Source organism: Scomber japonicus, chromosome 12 (genome assembly GCF_027409825.1).
Source record: "Scomber japonicus isolate fScoJap1 chromosome 12, fScoJap1.pri, whole genome shotgun sequence".
In the NCBI taxonomy this organism is placed as follows: Eukaryota; Metazoa; Chordata; class Actinopteri; order Scombriformes; family Scombridae; genus Scomber; species Scomber japonicus.
Window position 1 is genome coordinate 18,796,236 of NC_070589.1, and position 13,806 is coordinate 18,810,041.

The window sequence follows — 13,806 nt, forward strand, 5'->3', positions numbered from 1 at the left end:
TCTCGCTAATTTCAGCGTGATACTTGGTGAAGATGGAAACAAACCATCAATGCCATTTCGTTTATTGCTAATATCTCTTAAGGTCAAAAACAATGACGATTCAGCTGAATGAACAATTGGAGCAGCACTGTATTTTAATTCACACATTTTCTTACTTGTTTATGATTGTGCCACAATTCTCAATGGCTCTGTACAACCCCCTCAATGTGTCATGTTTAATCAGCAGTTTATGTCATGGAAAAGATGTAGGCTGATGCTTACCTAAGACAAATGTTGCCTCTTTGCCTTAACGTACTTCCTTTAAGTTTGGCACACAGGGCTGTTATTCCATGCTATTCTGTGATTTTCTTTGCTGTAAACAAAATTATCCTAAGGCACTTGTTCCCTGCCATAAAGTGTCTGACAATCTGTCCGATATCATGTTTCACACAAACAGCAATTTCTTGACAGGACTTGCTTACAATGACAGCCACACAGCATAAAGATCAAAGCTACTTGCAGCATTTCAGTCCACACTAACAGTGTTATGCTCCGAAAGAGAAAATGTTCTGTGTTTTACTTTAACAACAAGCCAATCTCACATAAATATAAAATCATTGAAGTGTAGTTTCAAAAAGCTTTTTACAGGCTTAATATAAATATATGCTATTGTATTGCACTTACACTTCTGGAGGGTCCTTTTGATATTTTATTCCCTACAGACAATTTCCACACAGGGACACCCTACGGTACATTGGTTGAGCCCTCCTAACTTAAGTTGCATATACTCATCACTCTGCTCTGTTAAACAGAGGGACTAGAGAAGCATAAGTTACCTTTTTATACTTCATATTTTGATCAGTATTATTTTATGTTGTATAATTGTTCTCATTCCACAAGAAATAAGACATTTTACATTTTAAAGGAGAAGATTTGTGTTTTTATAGGTTTCTCTCACTCCCCCAATGATCTCCATTTTCTTCAAATGTGTGGAGAAGCTAAAAACTCTGCATATGTTACTACATGCTTTGAGCTAAATGATCAATGTAACGTGCTAACATGCTCACAAAACATGTTCATGTTAATGATAATCTACCATTTTAGTTTAGAGTGTTAGCATACTAACATTTTCTAATAAGCACTAAAGTCAGTCAAATTCAGTATTGGCCATACATGTTATACATTTCAAGTCAATTAATTTCATAGTTGTTGAGATATCTCAATAAAAACAAAAGATATCAACGTTGTGATGGCAGTAGAGGAAAAGTCAGGAAAGGAATTTACAATGCATCTTCTGAAACCATGGAAGCTTATTCAAAATTTGGTGCCAAGCCATAAAGTAGACCACTAAGTCAACCAACCAACAGACTGACACTGTCATCCCTAAAGCCATCTTTGGCATGGCTAAAAACCTCAGACCAAGGCAGGTTTTAATGGGTGGTCAGAGCTGGTCACCCACCCAGAGATATCCCTTAGATGATGTAACAAAAAACCCCACAAAAAAGCAATTCATATAACTCTGTGGTCTGTAGCATTCACCATGTTGTCCCTCAAATATCCATAACCTCAAGATTCAAAATTTCTAGCCTTCTGCCCAACAAAATTTCCACTAACTCAGCCATGAAAACGGATGTGATGTCATAGTTGATGTCATGTTGGTAGTAAAAAAAACTGAACAGAATAATCACAAACTGTAAACAGTGTAGGAGCTCTGCTGCAATTGGTAGTCTAGTAGTGCACTATGACAGAAGACAGGGTGAAAGCACACTGCTGTAATAATTACTTCTCCATATCCAAATGTGGTGCGTCACACTTTTAAGCTGACCATGCAAATTCACTAATGTATTGCATAGTTCTGTTATTTTCCTTTAATAAATATTACCATAGTTGTGTTTCTGATCTCCGTGTGAGATCAGTGTGAGAAGTGACAGAAAAATCTTAATTTTAAAATATAAATAATATACTCAGTGTCACAAGTGGTCATTGAGCCCCTGTGACACAGTTTTATGCTTCAGGCAGATGAAATTTACTATACACTGACGCAATAAAGAGTAACAATGTTTTCTTTATCAGTAACTGCTGATTTCTAATCTGCTGTATGAAGGTACTGTGATTTCAACACAAGAGTGCCTAATTAGTAATCAGTACAAGTGCTCAGTGCTGATAAAATACAAAAAGATGATCTGCAGAATACCTTTCATTCTTTTCTCTATTTTTTCCCCTCTGGTTGAAGCTGGGGCTTTCAACAAAGTGCTGCTATTTAAATCAATACATCCCTCATTACAGAATGATGAATATTTCATCAGCAAGACTACTACTTAAAATGAATAATTTAACTATGTTATAATAGCCAGGGTTGGGGGTTCAGTCGTACCCTGGTCCCTCAGCTTTTAAACCCAACCACTCATTATGACGCTCTTTAAAAAACTGCATAACCCCACCAAAAAAGGTCCTGGATTAGGTTCAGAGATTGTTCTCTCTAAAAATGCCAGGGTCGCAGTTCAAACCACGAACAGTAAAGGTATCCTTAGCTCCAATTAGCCATGATATATAATTGTATGAAAAATGTTTCACTTTACTATAATGAGCTCCTTCCTTGGGAAAATCCCACATGGATGAATGGCTTTTGTGCTTATTATAAATACCAAACCTTCTCATGACCTAGAAGAATAATCTATCGAAATTTCAAAGGACTGTAAGGAGTACTGTAAATATGTGTGTCACTGGCATAATGTCTACACAGTCTGGTTTACAAACAAAAGTTATTTTTTTATTTTTTATTTTTTTACTTTTAAACCTGAAGACTGTTGTTCAATTTGTTGTTTTATACACACATGTTACAAACATTAAGCTGTCTTTTTTTGACAAGCTGCATGCAGCTTACTTAAAGATAAACTGCAGGAGAGCTGAAACATTCAATAAGACAACTCCTGCAATTATTCTAAAGCATATTAATATAATAAGATACAAATTAATAGAAAAAATACTGATTTATTGTTCAAAAACATAAAACATCATAATATCTAATGATAAAACGAGCCTTAAGCTGCAACATATCTGAGTGTGATGTAAGGATCCTTTACATTTCTTTTGTCAAGAATATTGACCCAATATGTACTGAGCAGGGTTGCATTTGATAAACTAATGGTGACACTGTTTCTAAATGGGCTCAAACATACTGTGTATTTTGACATTTCTGTACAGCACTTTCTTAATTACCAGCCAATGTATCAACCCAGTTACTTCCCATTTTATACCAACAGTAAAGCCTGTTTTCTTTTAATTGTTACCACACATTTCTCTAACTTTTAATCAAGTACTTTTTGTGCTCACCTAACAAAACCCTCAATCTGCACTAACAATTTTTTGAGGCACTTGGTGGCAGCAGAAACAAGTTGTGAACACATACCTCACAAACTTGCTGCTCAACAGTTGCTTATTTACACATCAACAGTTATGGAGCAATACTGTCATTCATTTGGAGTTGTGTTTATGGCCACCTGGCAAATGTAAATCCAATAGTCACTCTCTTGTTGCTCTGTTGTTGGTCTTGGCAAACTCCTGAGGGAAATATCTGGCCGCATAGCTACTAAATGCTCAACTATGTTCCCCAGCTAGTTGCTAATTGTGTCTGTTAGCTGTTTGGTACTTAGCAGGTAGTGTACAGGGGATTTTGAGGGTTTTTTCCACTGAAAATAGCTTCCTCTTGAACGCCCAGTGTATAGAATTTAATGGCATCTAGGAGAACAGACTTGGCAGAAATGGAATATAATATTCATAATTCATGTTTAAATTGGTTTATAATCTCCTGAACATAAGAATTGTGTTTTCATTACCGTAGAATGAGCCCTTTTTTATCTACATGGGGAGCGAGTCCCCTTCCACTGACATAATGCATTGCTATATTTGTACAGTAGCCCAGAATGGACAAACCTAACACTGGCTCTAGAGAGAGCCTTTCACCTTTTTCGCAAGCTTCGCGGCCACTGTAGGTACTCCTACACTCTTGGAAAGGGAGAGGGAAGGGAGGGTTATTCAGTTGGTTGCAATCTGCAAACTCACCCCTAGATGCCACTAAATCTTAGACACTCGTCCCTTAAAACAACACTATGAGAGCAGTGAGAGTGAACCAAAACAGTTCTCTGTAGGTTCACAAAAAAGAACCCTCATACATTACACGTTGTCAGTTGATATTTAAAAATTTTAAAAAATATTGATTATAGCTGCTTTAATGTTTTCCAATCAGAAGACAGTCACATGAATTGTTTTGAGATGGTGATATGCATTTTGGAAAAAGTTGGGTTGTTTTTAGGGTAATTGTCAAACATATTTTGTCATATCACTATAGCCCTTACAAATAGCATAGCACTCTTTCCCCTTGACAAAATTAAGCTCCATAGCGAGGAATTTTGTATTGAGGCATGCATCCATGGAACAAATTCTAACCCTCTTGTACAACGTGGATTGAGCTAAGTAATACCACAAAAAGGATAGCTTTATTATCAGTGACATCAAATTCACTATCATACATAAAATATCGAGTGAGTAGATTGTAACCTTCGGTATCTCCATGGGGGAAAGGGATGAATCCACTTTCCCTCTTCTGAACTTCATCAAAATGGAGATAAGAGTTCTTTCAAGTGTTGAGCTGTGCTGGGTATTAAGTAACACAAGGTCAAATTCAGTGTTCATGTAAGATTATGGAAATGTCAGTCTTTTTTCTTCCTCTCAACTCTGCAGTTAAGAACATTGACATAGAGACTGTGGTGGTTAAGTATTTCATACACAGATAGATGTGTTGATTGCATGAGAGGCACCTATTTCAGTCACATGCTTGCTTATTGGTAGTCTTTCACTCAGACAGGTTATAATTTCTGTGTAATTACTTCCATTAGCATGAATTGCTCTTCTGAAGCTTGAGTATGTAATGACATATTGTAAATGCAGATAGTGGGGCACAAGCATCATGAGCTCTGCAATCTCCTTCTTGAGAAGCCCGTACTGCCTCTGCAAATAAGGCATTTATCGAGTTAATTCAACAGCATCAAAGCGCAAAAATCTAATATATCTGCTCATAACTTTTTTTTCAGCAGAAAGTAGGCAGAGGTGGATATAATTTTCTGGCTGTGTCCTCTGTAAGCATGAAACGACTCCCATTCATGCATTTTTAAAAATCATTAATATACAGTAGTGATGCATTTTTTGTATTCATTTAGCTATATAGTATATACATTTAATCTGTGTATTAAAGTTGTTAAAAAGGAATTTTCCTCTATGTGATATCATACTGGTGTCATTTTCCTTTATTTTTCACATCATCTAATGCCCCTGAAGACTCTTTTTGTCATGGACTGTATACATGTAGACCTATTACATTTCTCTTTGTTTTAAGGTGATAAACAACTATCCTCTTATTTTACTGTTCCATATTCCTTTGCTGTCAAGCTCAAAGTGCAGCTGTATAAAGTTAGCTGCTTCTTCCTTTGTGTGAGCTTGAATTCATGCCTGTTACAATAGCTTCTAGGTTTCTGCAGTGGAAAAAAAGTTTCAAAAGGTCATAGAAACATCTCAGACCATCCCTGTGGCATTGTACGCTTCCGCACTATCTATCTGTAATCTCACCATGTTCCAAACAATCGTGGTTTCAATAAATTGTGGCCTTTGTTAGCTGATACAGTAAAACCAACATAGAGAGAAATAACTGACTTCTCAATGGCTTCATCATAACGAGTGAGCTTTTCATGTGGACTCCGACTCCACTACATACATGTGACAAAATCCACCCAAACATTTGATGTATAAAATCAAGACAAATAAAAGTAAATAAACAAAAAAGAAAAAAAAAACTGTTATGTAGCCCTTGTCTGTCTGCCAAACTGTTAAGATCCTGACCTTTGAGCTTCTAAACCAGTGTATTTAGCATTGCTGGTAAATCTTTTTTTAGCAGTGAGACATTCATATCCTCTCCAACAGTATGTCCTCCCAGCCAATGCTGATAGTGATGGTGGAAGTAACTTATCTGGATCTATATCTCCCCGGACTCTCCCCTATCTCTCCATCCTCTGTCCAAGAGACCTACTGAATGACAAACTGTACTGTTCTCTGTGGATCAATGGCTCATAAGTATAAACCAATTTCCTTTACAAACTGCACTCTGGGAAATAAAAAGACACACTGCCTCGGGAGCCTGACACTGTGTGAGCTTCAACAGCCCATTATTCATTTTAATGTTGTCGAACTTTGGTGGATGTGCCAAACTTTAGAGAGATTAGGCTAAAAGGTAAATCTTCCAAAAGTAAAACTCACATCAGAATAATGTTTCATGTAGGAGAAGTAACTATTGTACCTTTCAATAAAAAAATCCCATCATATCATCACATATAGGTTTGCTTGTTTAGCCAACCTCTTGAGTGTTTAAGAGTCCTTGAATGCACCACCAAGCAGAGTTTTGAGAATGGGTTTTGTCTGCAGCTGCAATGCAACACCCCAGAATACTCTCTGTGTAGATTCTTCACATTGATACCAGTAGCACAATACTCAATAAAAATTAAGCGATATTGCAGTATTGGAGATGTTTCGCTTTTCTTTGTCAGTTTTTCAAAATATTAAATTCATCTAAGGCCTTTTTTGGTGGAAAAAAAAACAAATTGAGTCAAATGTGTGAATAGACTGAAACAAAAGCACAAATACTAAAAATGAAATACTAAATGGAATATATGGTAAAAAAAAAGAACCAGTATCTACCTCAGAGAAATAGATATATAACAAGACCATGGATACAACCATGGATACCCTCACTTTTGGATGAGATTAATACAATTATTGTAGATTACAGTTAATCAAATAAATAACCATCTCAACAATGAAAAGGGATAGAAGGGATGTTTTTTTTATTGTTCTATTATCCAAAGAAACAGCAAGTTGGTTTCAGCTCTTTGTTATAGAAGTCTCGAGTCAATTCAGAAACTCCAGGAGATATGGATGTCTTATGCAAAAAGATGTATTGACATGCACAAACTTGATCGACCAAGGAGATAGCAGTTACAATTCAAAGTGCTTGTGTAGACCCAGTGAAATGCTACAGAAAATCTGAAGGAAAAGAGTTGAAACTCAGTTATTCAGGCAGTGTCCAAGCAACCTTGCCCCTAGTCATAACATCACTATAAGACTGTTTACTTTAGCACTGTCTCTATGGCAACAATCATAAGGGGAGGTCAGCTCAGCTAGGAAGAAGGTAGCTGTCTGTCCCTCACTGTCTGTTTGTCTAAGGAGCATATATGAAAATTCCTTTACATCTTCATCACACAGACCACACAGCTGCTAGATGACCCCTGCAACTCTTTAGGGATCCTGTTTTATGTCCAGGCTTTGAATGACCAACAATCTTTGTTGTGTCTGCATTTCTGCATTGTTGACAGCAGTTTAACTATTAAATACCTTTCAATGGCATTCAAGTCCTTCTCTGCTTTTTCTTATCATTATTCTCTAATTAACAGGAACTCTTGGTTCTTCAACACCCACCTACACAAATCACATCTCTTCTTGAAGTTTCACTGTTTCCGTTTTAGTCTCTTGTAAAACTGCTCAGCATACATCATATTTATTTATTTTATTTTTTGCCAACAGTCAATACTGCCACTTCTACTGCTAACGTTGGATTATTAAACACAAGTCTCTTCCAAATAAATATCTGATCTTTTATCAAGACGTAATTGCTTCCAAATTCACTATGGATTTCTGATAATTGAATTGTGGCCGAGTGATGAAAGCTTTGCCGCATTGATTGAAGCCACTCTTGCTATCTAGGCTGTTCCATTCATGGTAATGGATTTGCAGTTATATCAATTAGAATTATATAAATTGATTTCAAATGGTATCCCTTCCATTTGTTCATTTTAACTCCTTGTTTGAGAAAATGAGCTTATTGAATAATGACAAAACTCTTTTTTTGCATGTCTTGGGCCACTGAAACAAAAGATAATGTGTGACCTCCCAGAACTTCATTAGAGTATGACAAAAATGTAAGTCTAAAACTTTTAACATCTGTATTTATAAATGTCTCCTTTCCATTGGATTTATGTTTCGAATCATTTTGCCAGTAAGTCTATTAGAGATCATATATTATCATCATAATGAAAAGATCATTGACAGTAGTGCTGTTTGGACTCACCACCACTTACCATATGGTAATTGTTTTCAACGTCTGGTTGCCCAGCCTCTCCCAGCTTTTGTGCATCTGTCTACTGTAGTTTTAATTTTGAGTCTGCCAGTAAATGTTCACAAGCTTTTTTTTTTTAGCCCTTTTTTCTCTTCCAACAGTTCTGTACTTCAGTGCTTCAGCTCAGTTCTGAAGAGTTTGTTGATTGCTTCAAATTCACTTGCTTGAGTTCTCTTGATGCTGTTGCTCCTTTTAAAAGATAAATTATAAAAAAAATCCCTGCCTTGACTAAATGAAACCACTTCAGCCATATAGAGAAGATGGCTCAATGTTAGATCATGAATTGGCATAATGTTTTCAATTATTTGTGAATGCTCATCTGCAACATACATTATGTTGGGGTCCCTTCAGTTCAAAATGCCTTTTCATATTTGAAAGCATACCATGCCAACTTTTATGCACAGTTACATCTGTTGTTTCTACAACCCCATTAACATAAATCAGAAAAGCACTTCTTTCTCATTTACCAACTGCTGCTACTACTAAAACATAAGTGTCTTTCTAACAGTGTACACCCAGTAGCATAAACACCCACATCACTGTTTTTTATACTGGTTATCGGCTTCAAAATTGGTATTTACTGATTGATAGCTTTGTCCTATGATCCCTAAAATAAAAGACTGGATAAAACAACTCCAGGGATTTTATCTACTCATCCTCACATATCCTCACACAGAGATGCTGTCAGTGAGGATTCTCTGTCATCCAGATCACAGCACATCTAAAAGTAGGAAGTCTAAGGCAACTGGACTTGCTGTTTGGTCTTGAAGACAGTTTGATGCTCACTGAAAATGGGAATCTGAAAAGTTTCGCTAACCAAATTGGGACTGCATGGGCAGTGCTTCTGTCAGGCAACATTATTTTGATAAAGTTGGCATCAGAAGGAAATGAACACATCTGTAGAGGAGGCTTCTCTAGTAGCTAAAGCTTTAAAAAAAGAACATATTCTTTGAATTAGGTACAAGAAGTAGCAAAAGTGAATAGTTGATTAATTGCTATTTCGATTGACAGAAAATCAATCTTCAGATCTTTAAATAATTAATTAAATATTTGAGGTGTTTCTGAGCCTACACGCTGAACTTCTCTGGATGCTGCATCTCAAATGTGAGGATTTTCTCTGTTTTATATCTTTGCAAAATTAAATATATTTGGCTTTTGCTGCAAAGTAACCATAGAACAATTTTCTTGAATTTCAGACCATATGATTGTGAAAATGGTCTGCAAGGAAATTGATGATTAAAATAAATGTCACCTGCAGCCATTGAAAAAGTAGGCATAATCAATAACACTGATTGAAAATGAATATTAAAGGACAGATGAAGATGAAAACCTTGAACAATGTAATCACATTTTTTAGATTTTTTTTATTTTTTATATATATTGATTTTCATGTACAACTGTAAACTAATGCCTACTAAACTATACATCATTATCCTGATAATCCTATAGTCTTAATTGCTTGGTGATGCCAACAAATGTTGACTGACTCACATACAATAATTAGATGGATAAGAGAAAGAGAAAGAAATGAAGACAAACTAGAAACATCGGGTATAAACAGTATATTTTTAGGAGCATATCTAGGTTACAAAATGCATTACTAGACTGCAGACTGAGACATATGGGGAAACCAATTCACACAGAACGCTGAAAGGTTCTGATCTCCTGCAAGAGCCATTTTCTCTGAACCTCCTACTTAATGTTTTGACACCGTTATCCATGTAAATGCTCAGCGCAGTGCTTATGAATACTGAGAGCTCTCTTTTGCACATGAATTGTCAGAGTGGTTGGAGATCATTTAATTCTTAGGAGATGGTGATTAAAACATGCATTCATTCCACGTTATACACCTCTTTGATGCCAGAAGAGGGAGGGAGACCAAAAGAGGAAGAGAGAAAGATAGGGTGAGAGAGAGAGGAGGAGGAGAGAGAGAAAGAGGGGATGGGAGGAAAAAGACGAAAGAAAGAAATACAAAGAGACAGAATGAAAGCCACGCAGGCATGGGGGAGGTAAATCCCTCATAACCATGTATTACTGACATGTGGCAATGTGCAGGAAAGAGTCCTCATTAACACTGCTGATACTAAGCACACTCATTCAAAAGCACAAAGACCACTTTGCATTGGCAGACATTATCAGCATTTCTCTTCGCTCAACAAAGACCAGAATCAAAAAAGGGTAACAGTGTATTGTACAATAAAAGCTGCCAGTAATTACACTACAATGGCCTCATTGACATAATGTTCATTTAAAAGCAACATTTCTGCATATTTCTGTGCAGTCAATGCAATATGTGTTTGCCTGAGTGTGTGTTGGGGAGGGGGGGGGGGGGGGGGGGGGGGTCTGGGGGTCATTTTTAATCATACATGGTTGTGATGAGTAATGACTAGGTGTTGATGTATGGAGGGGTGATAAATGAGTTTGATGGTGGCTTTGCAAATATAATTACAAGATTTAACCATTTAAAGGGGTATTGAGACAGTCATTATCCTTGTCTTAGTGGTTTCAACCAATCTTATACTGAATGGAGCTATTTTCATCCCTTCACCGCCAATAATATGCCAACACCTTCCTTTGGGTAAATATCTCATTGTTTTTAAAGGTCTTGTCCCAAATACTGTTTCATTGCTCATGCAAAAGGGCAGATGTTCTTGCATGAAACCACAGCACAGTCATTTGCACAGAGCAACATCCATCCATGCATTGGATATGTTATCTATAAACTTCTAACCATGCATACATCTTATCCATACGTCAGAGCTGCAACTGCAACAGACAAAATCACACTTAATTCATTCTTTAGTCTCTTCAGTCTCTCTAGATCTATGAATAATTTAGAGCTCTTCAGCTTTAGCCTAAATGGTACCATAGCCTCAGGTACTGCAGTGTCTGAATTGCCTATAAAATTAAACTTTCAAAGAAAGAGCCACTATTTTATGAAAAATTAAGTTTGAAATTAAGTTGTTTTGAAAACATGTTTTTGACTCTTGCAGTGTGTATTTTTAGTGGTAACAGGATTTAGTAATAGATTGGATTCTTCTAAATCTTACTGTTATTAATATGTTTGGCACCTATCTTCAAGCATTTAAAATGACCATGACCAAAGCCAAACAGAATCACTTACTGTATATTTCTGTATATTATTGCAATTTATTTTCCAAGTTTGTAAAAAGTCTTTCACAAAACATTAACACAAGGCTCAGTTCCAAACCTCTTACAGGCCATACTAAAACAACAAACTGGAGTCCTTCAATCAAAAGGTTTGTAGACAATGAAAAGGATGCTGACTTTATAGAAAATATGGTCAAGCAATGGATATTCATGTTCTACTTCACTATGTGGGTATAAAAGCTCAGACTGCCAGTACACAAATTCAGCTGAACATACCATAAATGATTGTTTTGTCATAACTTCAAAAAAGTCGCCCCAAGTTTTGTTTGGAGAAGTGGAAATGTTTATTTCCCCTTGAATGACTCATATAAAATAATTTACATATTCTTTCTTTTTTTTTTTCAAAATGTTTCTGTCACAGTTGGAGTTTGAATAATTGAAACTGCTGGGTGTATTGCAGAAATGCTTGGCCTGTGAAACAGACAAGTACTATAATAAATGCTTTTTGTAAATAAAAGAAAAACGCATTTCTGACCTCGTACATTTTAATCTGGATCAACAGATGACATCAAACTATTCATGATGTCGCTAAGACATGTTGGCTCTCACCACAATCAAGTTACCATTCTCACAATCTCTGCATTCTGAAGGATGCCGCGATGTCTTCACTGCTCTTTATCTCTTTTCCAAAGGTAGTGTACATTTACAGAAAAAAAATTTAGAGCACCCTTTGTGCAACAGTTCTTCATCTTACAAGACTGTCTTCTTTCACAAACAGCAGTCTATAAATTAAATTACCCAGTATCCTTGAATGTTGACAGTATCGTTTACAGAGATGGAAGGAAGGAAGGAGAAGGAATGTAAAATAAATGCCAAATAATGTCTGTGGGCGTTAAAATGTAGCACTAATTTAAGTGTTTGTTTGCAAAAGAAATCCACACTGAATAGTTACATTCTTTTAGAAGAAAGCAAATACAGTTTGCTTTCATCAGTTGCACTCTGCTATATTTCTATGTGATAGTATACTGAATAACATAGTGATTGGGGAACAGGAGAAATAGGTGATGGCGCTTGTATCCTCATGGCTGGCGTGTCACTACATGTGGACAAACTGTGTGGGGATGATGGGGGACAAAGGAGGCGATTAGTTGGACAGAGTACTCGTAATACACTCTCGGGGGACCAGTAAGTCAGGCAGCTCAATGCTGCAGCCAGGTTCACTGAGCAATTAAGAGAGCTGGGAGAGTCAAAGTGGCTTAGCCTGATGCTCTGCAGCTCTGCACCAGTGTTGAGAGCAGAGGGTCTCTTTCAACCCCTATCAGTCCACCTGTGTGTCTTAATGCACCCATCCACACCGGCTAGAGGAGCTGAGAACAGAGCCAAAGGGACAAGTGGGGCAATCGCAGTACATGGGAGGAATTATTCTCCTCTTTCTCCATAACTGTGTCTGATATATCCTTTGGCTTCATTCCCAGATAACTAGCAATACATATATTTTTCTTTATACCCTTGTTATCCCAGTTCCTTAATGAATTATTTATAGTAGGGAGAGTGAGGGGGTAGAGAGCATTTCTCTCTGAGTAAACATACCAATAAACGGAGAGATGACTGCAATAAAATGTTATGGAAGGCATCATTTGCCCTTTTACCAAAATGGGTTTCAAAGTATTATGGGCTATGCCATTTTTGAACTTAGAAACATACTCAAAGAGGGCCTGACTCATTAGCAACACAATTCTCCGGAAGCACAGAAATTCTGAGTGAAATTGTAGAAACCTTGAATCAAAAGCGCCAGATTACGCCTTTGTTATAAACTCCATCATTATTAATCAATAACAGTTGATCTTAATTGTAATAATCCTGGCTTCTGCATGAACTGAACTGATTAAATCCTCCTAAATATTTCATTTTCTAATGAAGTTTGACCTCCATGGTAGAGTAAGTGCATACAGAGTGTTACTGCCATCACAGGTTTTTGTTGTTTTTTAGATAGATCCTAGATAGATTTTTTTCAAATATCACCCATTACTAGTCAGCAATCAGGAACTCAATGAAAAAACCTTACTGTACTGGAAGCATTTCGACAGTAAGGCCCCTAGACATTCACCAATCCTAAAAAGGTGTATTTTTGCCCCCCCCCCCCTCCAATCACCAAACCACAAGACAAGCAAGATTACAAGAATGAAGGCAGTGATGCCTTGAGGGGAACAATTTCCAACTTACCAGCAGCACATTCATGAGCACTCTCTCACCTAGGGGTCCTCAGAGAAATCTGTGCTCCAATTTACAGCTTCCAAAAGAACATGAGAATGACTGTCCTGAAATGAGGAATCAAGCTTGTTGTTACATTTCATTAATTTGGAGAAAGAAACTGTCTGCTCAAAGGAACACCACTCAAAGGCTCTCCTTCTGTCTAAGCATGTATATGTCCCGAAGACTAAATTCACAGCCACTCTTGTTCATTCTTAAGCCTTTCAATGACATTCAGACATGTGAAA